Source organism: Protopterus annectens, chromosome 4.part0 (genome assembly GCF_019279795.1).
Source record: "Protopterus annectens isolate FY-2018-M chromosome 4.part0, PAN1.0, whole genome shotgun sequence".
Taxonomy (NCBI): domain Eukaryota; kingdom Metazoa; phylum Chordata; order Ceratodontiformes; family Protopteridae; genus Protopterus; species Protopterus annectens.
In genome coordinates, this window is record NC_056733.1 from 1255423008 (window position 1) to 1255439870 (window position 16863).

General features: G+C 39.5%; 1 protein-coding gene across 4 annotated transcripts in view; it reads right to left on the reverse strand.

Annotated features, from left to right (window-relative positions):
* The window catches only part of NR3C1 (nuclear receptor subfamily 3 group C member 1), a 1023052-nt gene that overhangs the window by 775206 nt on the left and 230983 nt on the right, over nucleotides 1-16863 (reverse strand). The gene's annotated exons all lie outside the window — the stretch shown is intronic.

Genomic DNA, 16863 nt, shown 5'->3' on the forward strand with positions numbered 1-16863 from the left:
AAACATATACATTTGTAAAATAAATGCATTAGAAATTTCACACAAAGTACATTTTTCCAAAGATATTTCTGTGAAACAACTCATTATCAATAACATAATTTTCTGTTTGTCTTTGCCTCATACAGCCACCTTTTTCCTCAAGCCTACCATAACAATTTCAAAATATCACTTCACTTCTTGATGTCAGTGGCCACGGTGGTGCAGCTGTTAGCACTGTCGCCACACAGCAAGAGGTTCTCCTGTTCGATTCTCGGCTGGAGCGCTTTCTGGGTGGAGTCTGCATGTTCTCCCCACGGTCGAGTGACATAATGTGTGAATGAGTGTGCCTTCTTTAAAGGTTGGGCATCCAGCTGGCAACTTGGCACCATAAAAAATCCACTGTTAATTATTAGCGGACCGAAGTTCCACTGTGGCGACCCCTAACTGGGAAAAGCCAAAAGAAGAACTTCACTTCTTGATGTCAATCCCTGGTAACATTTCATTTACCAAAAGATTACCAAATTTCAGTAATCACGGCCACACAGGTAGAAACCTCACTCAACAAAGCTAAGAATACAGCATCCATGGGACCAGATGACATCCCGGGCTGTGTACTACATGAACTACAAAATGAAATGGCACCTCACTTGAGTGTCATGTTTAATCATAGCCTCACCTCAGGCTTTGTGCCCACTGAGTGGGGCACAGCTACAGAAATCCCACTCCAAATGGGGGGATCCACCTTGGATCCCGGAACTACTGTCCCATCAGTCTGACGAGCCTGATCTGCAACGGCATGGAACATATTATCATGAACTTATAAACAAAGACATTGGCAACCTTCAAACACTGGACCCACCCAGTTTGGGTCCGTGAAGGGCCGATCTTGTCTCCTGAACCTGACTGACTTCTTCAAATCAGTCTCCAGAGCTGCGGACGAGGGTAAGGTGGTCCACACAGCCTATCTGGACCTCACCAAGACCTTCGACACCATCCCCCACTCTGGAATCATAGATAAACATACTAAGCTGGGCATAAATCCCTACATCAATCGATGGGTTGCCAAATGGCTTACTGACAGAACCCATACTGTAAAAGTAGCGGACTCCAAATCCAGCTCCAGACAGGTGACAAGTGGAAAACTTCAGGGTTCAGTCCTGGGACCGCTCTTGTTTGGCATCTATTTCTCTGAAGTACAGGCCAACACTATGGGACTCTGGCTAACAAAGTACATGGATGACTGCAAACTGGGAGCCATTATTGAATCCCCAAATGATTTGGATATTCTACAAAAGGGCCTTACAGAAAGAGATGCTTGGTGCCAGAGCCATGGGCTCAATCTTAATGCCAAGAAATGTATAGTTATCTCCTTTGGGAAAAACCATGTACCCATGAATTACCCATAGGTGGCAGTACATTAAATACTGAAAGTGTGATGAGAGACTTAGGGACACAGGTGGACAGTGGTCTCACCTTCGATAACCACATCGCCACAACAGTCAGGAAATCCTTCTATGTGGCACACCTCATCACTAAGGGCTTTTCATCCAGAAAAAAAGAGATCACTGTCCTCATCCCTCATTAGATCCATTATAGAGTACAATGCCCCATTGGTATGTACCTCACAAGACATCTGCAACAGCTGGAAAGGCCGCAGAAATACCTCACTAAAAGAATCACAGGCCTAAAACATATGCCCTATGCTGACCGTCTAAAACAACTCCAGCTATATCTGTGGCATATCGTCTACTCAGAAGTGATCTCTGCTTAACATACAAGGCCATGTCAAACCCAGAGCTGTTGAACATGCTCCACTTAAAGAAATCCCAATCCCTCAGAACCACACGCTCCAGAGATCTAAACCTTGTCATCACAATGAACAAAGCATGCTGGAGGGATAGGTTTCTGACTCAGAGACTCCCCATACGCTGGAACAGACTGCCCATACATGTCAAGCAGAGCACCTCCTTGGCCCTCTTCTAAAGGAACCTTGATGACTGGATGGGAGATAGGAAATTCACTCGGGGATCACGTCAGTCGGCCTGCTAGACAGGGGTCCAGGAAGTAAACACTGTGGGAAAAAATATCCAGGGAATTGTTATGGCTAGGCTTGTATAGGCCCTAGGGCCAATAGCCTAGTACCAACCTATGAACCTATAAAGGTGAAGGCAGCTAGTGACTCCAGACACAGTATATATGAATGCCCATGTTACTGTTCCAATGAGCTTTTCTCAACAATAAAAAAATCCTTTTACAGCTTTAATACAATGCAGTAAAAACTGTCATCAGAATGCATCTGATCAGTAAGAAACTAGACATGATGACATGACCACAGATTCCAGCATCGTACAACACAAGTTATCAGCAGAATGCAAACACTGTAGATAATACATTTCAAAATTGATTGCATGACAACAGTAAAGCTATATGCAAAAGCACTACATTTTTTTTTAAAATAATCAAATTCATTATATGAAATACAGGTATTATATCCAGGATTTTAAATATAACATCCGTTTATTACAATGATTCCATTATAACATCTTTGTGCATCTATATGTGCATGCAATTAAAATAGATTCAAAGTGCTACAAAATAATAAATGTAAGAAAAATTTTAAGTTATAGTAAATGAATGCTCTAGTTTAAAACACCCAATTAAATGAAAATTTCATATTTTCCAGAGCTTGAGCAGTACAGATTTAGAATTTTCTGGAATTACTGCCAAAAGAAATAAAGAAGAACAGTGTCACTGGCCTTATGAAATCTCTCATTAAAGGCACACAGCAGTATACACAAACAGCAGTTCTGTTGTGCCTAATAAAATGCTTTCAACAAGAAACCTAAATTCAGCAAAACATACGTCAGAAACACGCAGAGTAAAGCAAACCTCTAAACAGTGTAAGGAAACCACATTAACAACAGGAACACCAAGTTAACTATCACTGAGTGACAATCAGGAATTGCAGGAGAATGTGGCTCTGTGTGCCATTAATGGACAACCTGTCATTTTATATGAATTATGTTTTAGGTGGGGCAGAACGCAGCACAAAGCGGTTATGTATTGGCTTATAAAGACAGACTGCAGAAAATGCCATAAAAAGGGGTCACATATTGAGGGAATGTGCAAGTGAAAAATTAACAGGATGAAAGAAAAGCTGAGAGACTGCAATCAGTGTTGTGCAGGATGCATGCTCACACGCATATTACAATTCACACTTCTGGCCTGTTTCAAAGATCAACAGTTGTCGATCATTACCAACCATGGCACAGACACATGCATAAATGTAAACAGAAGAGACTTCTACGAAACTCCTGATGCTTGAACAATTAATACAAAGCAAATTATCCAGTGTTAAAGATTGCTTGCTGCCAAATGGCAGGCTGTGAAAAACAATGGGCCAAGTACTAAAAATGGAATTACTAATACTGCTACAAAGGTATGATCCACGTGACAAGGGTGAAGTAGATACAGTACCCAGGCAGAACTCTTAACTGTTCCTATTTTGGAGGAATATTCCTAACTTAGGGTGAACCTGTTTTTGGAAGTATGTCCCTGTTTTTGGTCTAATTTAACCCTTAACATACTTTTCGAAATCCCTATCATCCCATTTGATTTTTGAAGCTGTCTTTTGATAGAAAACCACACTACATGACCAACATACTAGTGGCAACAGTAATTTAAACAACGAGGACATGCATCTTGCAACTCACTCACTCTGAATCAAAAATAAATGAACAACCCTGTGTGGCAGAAGTCTGACATACAGTTAACGTCTACAGATTTTACACTCTCTCTCCTTATAATGTGTTTATATTTATTTCCCATCATTTTCTTACTCTTGTTTTTTAAACTTATGACTCTGAATAGTATCCCACATTCCTACTGGTAACGGGAAGACTTGTACGCTAGTTGGTATTCAAATTTTATGAAAACATGTGCATATTTTTAGGTGGGTGTTCCTATTTTTCAGGGGTCTTCGGTCCTATTTTCAATGTCTCCAGGTTGACAGGCGTGTGTCCAGGTGACTGTAATTCCTAGACAGAGTAAGGTGGCATTGTCACAAAGCAACAGAAACAGCTGGATGCATCCTAACATGTGACTAACAAAAAGGAGAGAGACTGGGGTACAGACACATTGGCCTTAGAATGCACATAGCTGAATCAAATACGTACTATTACAAAATGTTTCTGTGGAACGTTGAGAGCACTGCACTGCAAAAGTGTCAAAAGCATTAATGTCACTGGACAGTTTAGTAAGTGGACATGAAATACTTCTTATGGAAATGCGTTCTACAGTCCAATAATGTACTTACAGACCCACAGCGCTTCCTTTAGGTCTACTGACTACAATTGTGTAGAAATGGTCATTAAAGACTTTAAACTTGCTTGTTAAATAAACAGATACAAGAACCTACTTATAATGAAGAACATTTAAGCTGATTAAAGTCAGCCATCACATCTGTTTTCATTTCAAGGACAACTTCCAAAACCGATCCCCTTTCCTGGGGGAACATTACACAGTATCAAATAGAAGGATGCAAACTGACATAGCAACCCTGATGTACTGTTGCAAAGGCCATTAGAAAGACAAGAATCAAGTAATACATGTCACGTTCGGCAATTGTCCACAATGATATGCAAAGGAAAATCTGGAACAACTCAATATAGTTGTAAAATATATGAATTTATTTAATGACGTATCGATTTGTCTGACTCTGGTTAGGCACTACTGTGCCAGCTCATTTACAAAGCAGAGCTGATGAGGAAAGCCCCAGTAAAACCATGTAATTATAGCACATTCAAGTAACATGGTAGTGAATGCAAATGGGAAAAAAACACGCATTCAAAGTACTGTCAAACGAGATGGTACACGTATTATATTTATCCTTTTATGATATTTATGGTGTCATTTGAATGAACACACAACTCGGGTTAACACAACTCGGTTAGCATTCAGCACTGGACGGAAAAATCCAAACAAAATACGAGGTCAAATCACTAATGATATATAAAGTCAGAAGAAAGTAATATTACTGCTTACATAACTAGGATAAGAAGTTTTCTTTGTAAGCAAAAATGGGATGTAAAAGATGATGAAAAGACAGAAAATAAGAAGAGGAAACGGAAATGAAAACTGAACAAGTATCCCAGAAAAAGGTCTAAAAACACAAAGGGGTGAGGATTAGGATTCCTGTGGTGTGGGCTGGATGGCTAGCATACCTTTTACTAAAAAGAAAAAAAGGTGCGGTGCAGAAAAGGTTAGGTGACTCCACATATTCACATTGGTTTCTTTTAACTAGTATTTCTGAATATATTTAAAGAATGGAAAACAAGGGTCATTCTTGTCTGCAGCAGATAAAAAACACCTGCCTGCAGGGAGATGGTGATTCACTCTTCTAACCCTAAACTTGTAAGCAGCTTTAGGCATGTACAACAGTAGAGGAGCTCTGCAGAAGCAACCCTCAGCTGTTGGGTGCAATGCAAAAAAACAAACAGGAACGATAGATCCCATTACAAATGAGTTAGTAGGGCAAAAGGTGCTGCAGGCAACCTGTATTTTGTAAGGGTTAGCACTCATTTGACTGCAGTCTGCAAAGCAAGCACTGCTTTCAGAGTTCTTGGCAACTTTGTATTGTATACACAGGGCCAAGTAGTTTGTATCAAGAAATAAATTTTGGCAGCAGAAGGTCCTATTGTTATCTAGTTTTCAGTTAAACAGCTTTGTGCCTCTTAGAAGCCCACCCCACCATATTTTTAAGACTACTTGTTTGGAAAGTCAGGCTATAATCAATGTGAAACTCCACATACTGATACAGGGTCAGACTTCAGGCAACAAGCCACACCCAAATAAATCTGGTAGAAAAACGTGTAAAACAACTGCAAGGTTATTTACTGGAAAGATTTTTTTTAACTCAACAGCATGGTTACAGAGTTTGGCTATGTGTACAGTACACATCTGTATACATCTGACCACTTGAGTAATGCAGAACGGCTGAGTAAGGGGTCAAGTCATCAAGATACTCTCAGCATTCCACCTCTAATATGGCCATGCACTTTGTTTATAAACATGGTTCCAAGAGTTGGCAAAGGACAGACCCTTGTGGAACTCCTGAGTTAAGAGCACAGGTCTGGAGCGGCATTCCCACCAAACAACGATCTCAGTATGATGTGTAAGGCGGTATCAAACTATAACAGTATAGATGCATCAAGACCCTCCCCCTCCATAACAAAGTCTGATTATTAGTCAAGCTGTTAGCAGAAACACAACTTTAATACATCCATCTAGAGATATGCAGCAATATTGTTGGCAAGTTTGAACAGGGCTCTGTCATTAACAGGCTCTTTCCTTACTGCATAATAGCTAATTTATTATATTGACCTAGACATTTTGTCAACCACTGACTACTTTTTCCACAAAAATCAGCCACTGGCCTCTCACTACTAACAGACCTATAACTCTATGTCTTACTACGGCCACTTCTTTTGGGTTTGAAATTCACTTTACCTTTCCTTCCAAACTACAGGTACCCTGTTTGGTAACCTGCTTTCTGTTTATAAGGCTGAATATTGATAGGTATGGTGACAAGCACATGGACTGTGCCCTTTTACAAATCAATGTGTGCACTTTGCCTCTGTGGACAAAGAACCTGCAGCACAGGGGACTGCAGGAACTGGAATAATCTGTGTGGTAGTTTTCAGTACATTAGAAAAATATAATGTAATTTGATTTGCCATGTCCTGATGAGACAAATGTCACGAAGGGCATGTCCTGCTTTTTTGTTGCTCTTAAGAACACAGCTCAGTAATAACTTTCCAATTTAATAGAGCTAGTAAAGTTTGTTTTAAGCATCAAGATGTGTTAGCTGCTGTTGACCATAACTACAAAGCTGACAGGATACATTCTTCTGTTTGCTACTTTCCGTTTTGTACAATTTCAAGGAACTGTCCTTTTCAGTATAGTTTCCTTAATAAAATGGATCAAAGCTTGGAAGACTTTGCTCTTGTCCTAAGCTTCCATATAGGGTTTGTACAAACCTACAACATGCAACAATTTTGTGAAGCAGTGTGCTGCATTACCCATGACAGGTAAGGAAGATGATCACAAGTCACACAAGGTGCCCAGTTCAGCAGAATAGTGCAGGATTTTGATAAGAATCAAATCTAATGTGTTTGAAGTAGCAGTTGGTTTACCAGGCCGATGTATGCAAAAACTGGAGGCATCCTATTGTCCTAGATATCATGCAATCAGTAATCCTTACACTGGAAAGGGAGCTGGTTGTGTCCAGTTCATTAGCTGCAAACTTTACAAACCATTTCTACTTGGAAGCTTTTGCACTATGTCACGTTTACTTACTTGCTTTATATTTATCTAGGCTTTGCTTACAAATGGTCTATTGTGATCAGTGTACTATCCCAGTAAACAAAGTAAAATAAATAAATACTAAGAAGGTAGGTTCACTGGTCCACATACCCCTAGCCATGAGCCACTCACACGGGAAAGGAAAAAAACAATATATAGGAATAATATAGTGTAGCCAGTCACCTATCATGTTTGTGAAAAAAAGGAAAGAAAACAAAAGTACCTGGAGGGAAAACAAAGCAGGCATACAAATGAAAAGAACATAGACTTAAAAAAAAAATGATTAGGAAGTCAGGATTTAACTCTAGACTCCAGAGCTATCAAGAAGAGAGCCACCCACTGAGGCACTATACTATTGCATGGATCTAGGACAGGAAGGTCAGCTATAGTATTTTACCTTCTCTAGTGTGAATTGTACATTATCCCCGTTAAAAGTACTTATGGGCAGACAGTTCTCTAGGTAAGTGGTTGGGGTCTCTGTCACAAAGACTACAATATCTCCTGTTCTTTTACAGGTCCTCTCTCTTCTACAGATGATATACCCATGAAGAATGAGCCTATAGTTTTGTTCATAAACTTTCAATTAGGTTTCAGAAACTGTCAGTAGGATGTTTGGAGGCCACACTGTATTTTCACGTTTAGAGTTCCTCTTTATTTCAGAAGCTGCAAACATCAAATGCAATGTTGTTAGTAGATATACTTCGTATAGCTTCAAAACACAAGACCTTGATGTATAAATAATCAAACACAAAAGCCTAAAGAAAGGACAGCTTAACGCAGTGAAAGGCTAAAAAAAGGTTATGCAAAGATGCAACTCAATCACATATAATTGTAATGTTACAATTCAAAACGTAACCATTTTTAGCTCTCTGACATTCCTGTGCCAGTATTCCCAGCCAATCAGGTAGTAAGGAGGAGCCATATTGTGCTGCAACACAAGGTGCAAAAGGGGTGACCACCTTCTAATGAGGCTGCACATTTTATGTCTAAGCTGAGAGAATCCAAGTTCCTGGATCTGCTAGTATTACCAGACTCAGGGAGGTTTTAAGTCACAACACCCGACTTTGAAAAGGCTACAAAAAGGTGGTGTGCGGGAAGGTAAGCTGGTACAGCTGCAGCCTCATTTTGCTGCTAGACAAGATCAGTTCTCCACATACCAAGGAAGACTGTTAATTGGCTCGACAGCAGTAATCCGCAAAAAAGTTACATTCTAGAATGCTAAATACATGACGTCACCTGGAACAACAAACATGATGTTCCTTGCACAAAGTCCCACGTGATGGCATTGCACTGACAGGCAAAATGACGATTCGGCCAAAGTCTGTGGCGGATGTGAAATTATCAAAAATGTGCCAGGTCCAGAAGCACTCTCAGAAGTAGCAGTCTACACCATGGCAATGTACGTATCAACCCTACTGACTTCTAAGAGCTCATTGGTTTTACCAGAAGTGGCTACAAAATTCAAGAGATGAAAATTTGTTTACATCAAACTAGTGATGACAGAAAATGTAATATCAGAGTTAGGAGCATTTGGAAAAATGGCTTAACCAAACAGTTACAACTACCAATTTTTCAGGTTCACTCAGAGTAACTTTACAAACCAACATGGTACTAACATTAACAACATCAACAAAAGGTATTGGACAGCACAGCACTGGAAGCATGTGATAAAACTTAAAAGATTTATGTCCCCACAAGAAGAAAACTTTTGTTTATCAATGTCATACAAGCAGCCACCATTACTACACAGAAATGTTATTCATAAAAGAGAAATAGATGCTCCAGATGGTACTTAGTGAAAGCAGACACGAGAAGACCTCTGCACACAATCAGCATTTAAATGAGATGAGAGTCATAAGTTTAACCACAGGCCAGAAAGCGTTGACTAGCGACCAAGGAAAACAGCAAACAGGCTAAATTCTTTCAGGGATTTAGCTAAGGGAACAGAGTCAATGTAAGTGATGGGAAATGAACAAGGAGTACAAACCAGCTGAGAAATGTTCAAAAGATGGAAGGTTTACACCCAGTTACTCAATAAACAAGTATGGAAGAAATAACTTAAGCACAAAAGGGGGCCATGGAACTGATGATTAATGCCTCCTACCCTGTGGTTGAAAGCAAACAGGTCCTAACACCAAAGCGTTATGCCTGATCACAACAGTCAAAGAATAAGGATGGCTGGCCAAAACCTTTTTCAGAGGAAGAAGGCAACCAGTTCTGTACCCCAGATGAGATGACAGACAAGGATACCATCCATGGCAAATTCCAGAAGGTAAAAATCAAAGAGTTCTGCATCCCCAAAAGGATGCAAACCAGACTCAAGATAAGAACAGAAGGACAGCTTATCAATGCCATGCAACTGCACTGAATGAGAAGGATATTAATCCCACAGCTTACCACATGGGACACATCTGAATGCGTCTATATCTAAATGTCAAACTGACATGATCGAACTATCCAATTTTCAAAAGCTGACAAAAAAAATACAACAAACCTAAAAAAGAACTAACTAGTGTAGGCAGGGGGGCAAGACATCTGCTCCCCCCACACCCTCCGCTATTTAAAATATGCCAACTCCGAGACCACACCACATTGAAGTAAACAGAGATTTCCGTTTACTCGTTCGATGTTCTCCCCCTTCAGCATTCTCGATGCAACAATATCAAATTCGATATTGTCAGCATTTGAGATGCTGATAGGGACCCCACCTGGAACATATCAGGTCACTGCGTCATAACAAGTAATGCTACAGAGACGTTACACTGAGCAATTCAGAGAATCACTCTCAAGAGGCTAAATATATAAAGGGGAAAAGTGCACTTTCGAACAACAGTACTAAAACAAGCATTGGAACACTTTGCTGCTACAGATGCACAGTGTTAAGAAATCTGAACAAGATGAAGCAAAGTACAATAGACCTACTCTGTTGTAAAGCACTCGTCCTTGCTTGTTCATGCCCCCTTACAACAACAGGTGTAATATGGCTAATAGTACAGCTGCACCTTCACAGCTCTGCTCTCACCTTGTGTAGTACAGACAACTGTGAAACACTATATGCAAGGTCCTGAACTGAACTGTGAAGCTCAAGAGTGCATTTTAAATAGGCTGCACTCACAGACTGCTGCATCTGCATGCAGCACTGCCAATCTGAGCAGCGAACCACATTACTCAGCTACAAAACATGTTATGGCTTTCTAAACTGTATTCTTCTTCTGTGCCATACAAAAGTAACTTCATGGCTTTACGTAGTATGCAATAGGCTTATAAGTCCTAGCATCAGTCTTGCGAGTTCAATACTTTGAAAACCTGCAATGCAAACAATAAATCCTAAACTATGTGACCCCCCCCCCCCTGGTGTGGGTGGGCTGTGCTCTCCACAACCCAGCTACTTATATATACTAACATTACTGTATCTCAAAAAGTAATGGGAGCACATTAAGGTACTAGAACCAAGGACTTTGCAGATGTTCCTCTCCAGTCACACTTTCAATTCTGTTGTTCTGAGGATCATAATTACAGTTCTCACAATTTTAAAGGATACCTCACTTGTAAAATAAATGACCATCTTTATTTTTATTTTTCACCTTTTTCTCTGAAATCTTGGCTTTTATGCAGAGCTTGTTCTTTTAAGTAGAACCTACTGAAAATATTTTACTAATATTCCTTTTGAAAATATGTCCGAGTCTGTCTTAGAAACTTCAAATTGTCATGTTGTTTTAAACAAAGAGTTTTAAATAAAGAGTTTTAACTTCAAGCTATGGAGGTGAGTACCAATGGACTAACTTGATTGGTTAACATTCATCATTCACTGTAGGTTGTTTCATTGGATGATACCAACTTTTAAACACTGAACCCAGCTTACCTACTTGGATCTGAAGAAGCTTGAAAAAGCTGAAAGCGCTTGTCCATTGTTTACACCAGAAGGGTTCTTCACTTTTATGTTTGTTTTTTCTGTTTTTATGACATCCACATGTTTTAAGCTGTGGAATTACAACACCACTTGACTTTTACAACAGCAAAGGTCTATATTTTATATATTGTGGATTCAACATGGTAAAAGCCTGTTATTGAAGCTGTTGAAGCTGCCTTTTCGCCATTTTGGTTGTTTAGCATGTTTTGAATACTCAGATGAAATACTAATACTTACGGTGCAACGCTCTTCCAATATTTACAAGGCTGTAAAGGAGTCCTGCCAAAAAGAAAAAAATACCAATACACAACAAAAAAGTTTACTTCTGTTGTACAAAGAATTGAAAACACTTTTGTCCAGAGTATGGTACAAATATCCAGAGACCTCTCCTTCACTGGCAACATAAGAAGATTGCAGAAAGTTAAGCAGAAAGCATTTTAAATAGTACAATGTGTGCAGAGGTTTTAATGGTGAAATGGATTAATGTGTATATACCCTAAGAAAATGACAACAATCCTTCAAGGAAAAGGTTTACAAAAGGAAGAATGAAAAAATAGCACAAGTAAATCGCATAAGGAAGTGGCCGATTCACATACAAGTACAAAAACAGTTGAATGTTTGTGAAATGTATAAGCTACAGAAATAAACTATACCAGGATCTATGACCAACTGCTTATCCAACAGCCAGCATTACAGGCAGAGTTTACAGTACAAAGAGATTCTCACCTGACAGTAAAATGTGTGCCTATTTCATTTCCTGTGTGCTAGACTCTTCACAGCAAAACTCTTCCACACAAATAAAAAATACATCAAACTTCATTTAACACAGAACAAATTGCTTTGGTCTGAAATGGTTTTCTTTGCCCAGTGATGACTTCATAATTCCATTACTAATAATGTGGCTTAGACCTACTTAAGCAAATAAAAGCATGTGCAGTATATTTAAAGCAACACTCTGCTTACTTAAATAGCTGGTGCTGATAAGATATATTGTAGCTGTCATACTAAACTAGAAAAGCTGTGTATGAATGTAATTTTCAACATGTTTTATTGGAATAATACCTAAGCTGCCTTATAATGTGCTGGGAATGAGAGGAATATACATGAAAGATCTTGCACATCACTGTAAAAAATTCACACTGTTGTTTAAAATGGTGCCCTTAGCTACTGCCAAACTCCTTGAATTCTAATTCCTAAACAAAGCCTACGATGAACCTACGCCAAGTGTGAACTAAAAATACGACTGCAGCAGCAGGAACAGCAGTACGCCCCCCCCCCTTACATACATTAATTTATGAAATAAACTACAACAGTGCCATCCAGCTTCAATAATCCTGCAGTTAACTGCTGAAATAATCCTTCTTTAGAAGCCGCAGATTCTATGAAGAGGAGTTATGCGGGGGATTCAGATGCAAATACATCTGTATTCAGGACAAAGAAAAAAACATAAAAAATAGCTTTCCAGTGACATGCTGTCTTTAATACCAATATCACCATGAGTCTATCAGGTAAGACCATACAGCCAAACCTAATCTGGTAAAACAAAGTGCACCGCAGTTTGTCCATACATGACCTTACCCTTACACTGTAGGTAAAGACAGTAAAGCTTAGCAAGTGTCTGCTGTGACTTCACGGCAGCCACTTTATAAATCTTTAGTGCTGGCACTTTCAGAAGTGTAATAAATGCAGCTGTTGTGACCCTGGGAAAGCAAATTCTAATATAGCAGAGACCACTTCCAGCTTTATGTAAAACAAAAGAATGTTTACAAGTTACAACACTTCAACAGCAGATTAGAATCTATGAAATATACAATGTTTCTGCCCATTGAACAACATCTTCATTATACTACACAGCATTTACACTATAAAAAAAAAGAACTATAATACAATTAAGACAAACATCTGAAACCACCACACAGAGCTGTAGTTAGGCTGGGGAAAAGGGGGGTTGCCATCCTGGGAGCAACATATTGAGAGAAGCAATCAGGAGGTCACAACTAAAAGGTAGTGCAGTGCCTGCATCCAGAAACATTCACTTCTAGTACACAAATGAGAGCAGATACTACTTTGCAGTCAGGACTGTGTTTAGTATAATTTACAGCAGGTGGTTTGATACACTCATTTATTTTATTAATTTATTGACAGTTGTTGACCGGGAAAGTTCACTGGGTCAGGAACCCATTTTCAAGGGAGGCCTGGGGAGAAAAGCTCCACAATTAACAGTCAAATATAGACAGTTGACAAAAAATAAAAAAAATGAAAATAGGCAAAAGTTAAAAGGTTATAAAAAGTAAAATACATAAACAATATAAGACACAACAGTATGTATCAGAACTTAAAACAACTTAGATAACAGTTGGTAGTATAGTACAAAACTTGAGTTGTTTTCTTTTTGGCATTGCATGAAAACATGGCAGTTCTTGCTGACACAGTTTTAGCGGTAATAGAGCTGTGATGCTGTCTGGGCAGAAAGTTATTTTGAAACTATGGAACTGGGTTAGAATTAAGTAGTGCTGGTTTTATGGTGGTTTGTTTGATTTGCATTGGCATTTGAGATTGTCTAGGAAATACGTTTTTAATGCTACTTTACATGTCTTTATACGGTCTATTTGGGTAATATGGGAGGGTAAAGAGTTCCATTGTTTAGCAATGCTATGGGAGAACAAGCATTGCCCAGCTCTTTTGTTGGGCTTGGTTACACTTAGTAGTGATTCGTTGGAGGATCTTAGGGTACATGAAGGAATACAAGTTTGTAGTACTGATGAGAGTGCTGGTCAGGTATTTGGTTTATAAATGAGTTTATGGGCTAGCATTAGTTGGGTATAGCAAAGATCATTTGGGAAATAAAGCCAGTTCAGAGATTGCTTGGCAGTGGTGTGAGTGGTTAGGCTTTCTTGAGGCAAATTTAGCTACTTTATAGTAACAAGACTAAAGTTTATTGCTGAGGGATGAGTGAAGATTAGTAAAGATGGCACTACCATAAAGTAGGGCAGGAATGACTAAGGTACTTGCCAGTTTTGTTCTGGTGCTCTTGTCCATGTAAAATTTATGATGACAATGTTTGCCAAGTTTAAGGTGTGTTTTTTTCTTTATTGCACTGAGAATGTGTGTTTCAAAGGAGAGTTTGTCGTCAATTGTAATGCCTAGTAATTTGGCAGATTTTACTATTTCTCTTTCAGTTCCACCTTTAGAGAAGATTTTGATGTCTACATCTGGTGGCTTTAAAGAGAATTAATAATTTTTTTTTTTGGCGTTTACTAGCAGTTGTGAATTTTTTAGCCATGACTCAATCTCTATAAAAGCATTTTGAGTAACTGTGAGGAGGTCAGACAAATTGTTTGAAGTAGATTACAGTCAAACTGTCAGCTTACTGTCTAATTTTACCTAGTTGTTACTCTGTGGAGGTCATTAATAAAGATGTTGAAGGGTAATGGTCCCACAATAGGAATTTTTGAGTTTTTTTTTTTTTAAGCACCTCAGCTAGGAGTTGAAGGGTGCAGATTTGGCAAACCTGACTTGGTTTGCTTAGGAGTGCCAGATCGAGGAATGGACACCCCCCAACTTAAGAGTTGAATGGTGCCACATCAGAAAACACTACCAGGATGACTAAGCTTCAACTATGCCACCACAGGAATTAAAACTCACGATTTATCCTGCCACAGCAAAAGGAAAATGAATCCTCTTCCACGGAGATCGGCAGGAGTGTCTTACCTTACTGCCAGGGCTAACAGCTAGTACAAATAGCATCTTAGCAGATTACAACTGCATTTTTGTTGACATTCCTAAGGCAGTTAATCATGATCTTCAGAATAGACTGGAAGTGCAAATATGGGAAAATATACCAAAGTGTGATGCTGCAGTACTTCAGACTACTCCACTAGACGGGTGTGTAGTAATACCCAAGTAGCAGCCTATGGGACACTGTATCCCCCCACCGTGTTAAGGAAGCTGTGGGAGGTTGATGATCCCCTGTCAAAGTTCTTTAAAATTAGTTTACAGCAGGTTTAGATTTTATTTGCCATTCTCTTACTCCCCACCTCTTGTCTATAAGCATCCCTCTCCTTAGTCATTCCTCGTTACTGGAAAACAGCCATCGAGGATGGTTTGAGGATTTTTCCTTTTTCTCCTTTGCCCTAATCTCATTCATCCAATGAGGTGTTGCAGAGGGACATGTAATGGACTGTCTGCAGAGGAAATTCCCTCACTTCCACAGCAGATGTTCTGCCCAAGCAGGGGCCCTGCACTTCCATATGCAAGCTGTACCTTCTCCAGTCTCTACCAGGAAAATCACCTTGTCCAGTATGCTTCCACGTCTGTATAAACTTTTATACCCCCCCCCCCCCTTAAGAGGCTAGCAGGCCCAGTTCCTTCACTTCTTCCTTCGCTACCTGGGATCCTCCAGCGATGGGGCTGCTAATCAAACCCTGGTCACCTGGGTCAAAGTTCTGGATCCACCACTCTGTGCCAAGGATCCAGATGACCTTTGAGATGTATTGTATTTCTTCCACAAAAGCACTTTTTTCATAGCAGCAATACTCTCAAGTAAGGGTCATGCACTTCTGATAGGGAACCATTAAACCTTCACATGGGTCTGCAGACATCTGATACCTAAAAGGATAATGATGCAGGCTTTGTAATTTATCAAATTAAATCTTTTTTTTTTTTTTAAATGATTTGGGTGAAGTAAACTGAAAAGTCTCCTGAATGTTTAACACCAATGTAACTAACACGTACCCCAGCACTACCTTTCTACTTGGTATGCCATCCATTTTCCAGCTCCATCCATCCGCAACCCCTTTTCCCCCATTTTTGCACACACATCCGGTCTGGGTGTCATTTCAACTCCAGCCTCATGCCTACCAATTATCCTCATTCACACACACACACACACACACACACACACACACACACACACACACACACACTTTCATGCAACAATCCACCCCCCCATCACTCAACATCACAATTACTACATCTGCCATCTTTCAGTCTATTCAGTCTTCAGTGGCATTTCCCTCAACACACCATCACATTCTGCACATCTTCTGAGTGGCTTTATACTTCACAGATCAGTACCTCCACGGCAATCTGTTAGTCTACAAAGTACTTCCTTTCACATCCAAGTACAATGTATTTGGTCAGAATTTCACTGTGGCACACTACTTCAAAAGTAAAAAAAAAACTCCTAGAAGTGAACTGCCTAATAACTTAATTTACCCCCAGTATACTGTCATCCAGTTAACAAGAACATTTTACTTAGAACAGTAATAAAAACGTGTTTTGGATGAGTGTGTTCAAAACCAAATAATTTCCAAAGGAAAAGTCCTCCACAAACTCAAACTTCAAAGATGAGAAAATAGTAGTTTTCAATGGTTTCTACCAGAATCCTACAGCACTACTGTGAAAGTTCATAACTTCTAAGATCTCTCTGAAGTTTGTGACATGTTAACATGGGAGTGGGGGGTAGGACAGGGTCTACCAGAATCCTACAGAACAACGGGGAAAGTTTAGCACTTTTCTAACCAGTCTTATTGTTGTTTGTGACATCTGCACATGGGAGTGGGGATAGAACAGATGTTTTCCCTAAAATAGGTAGGAAAGTACACTTGTTA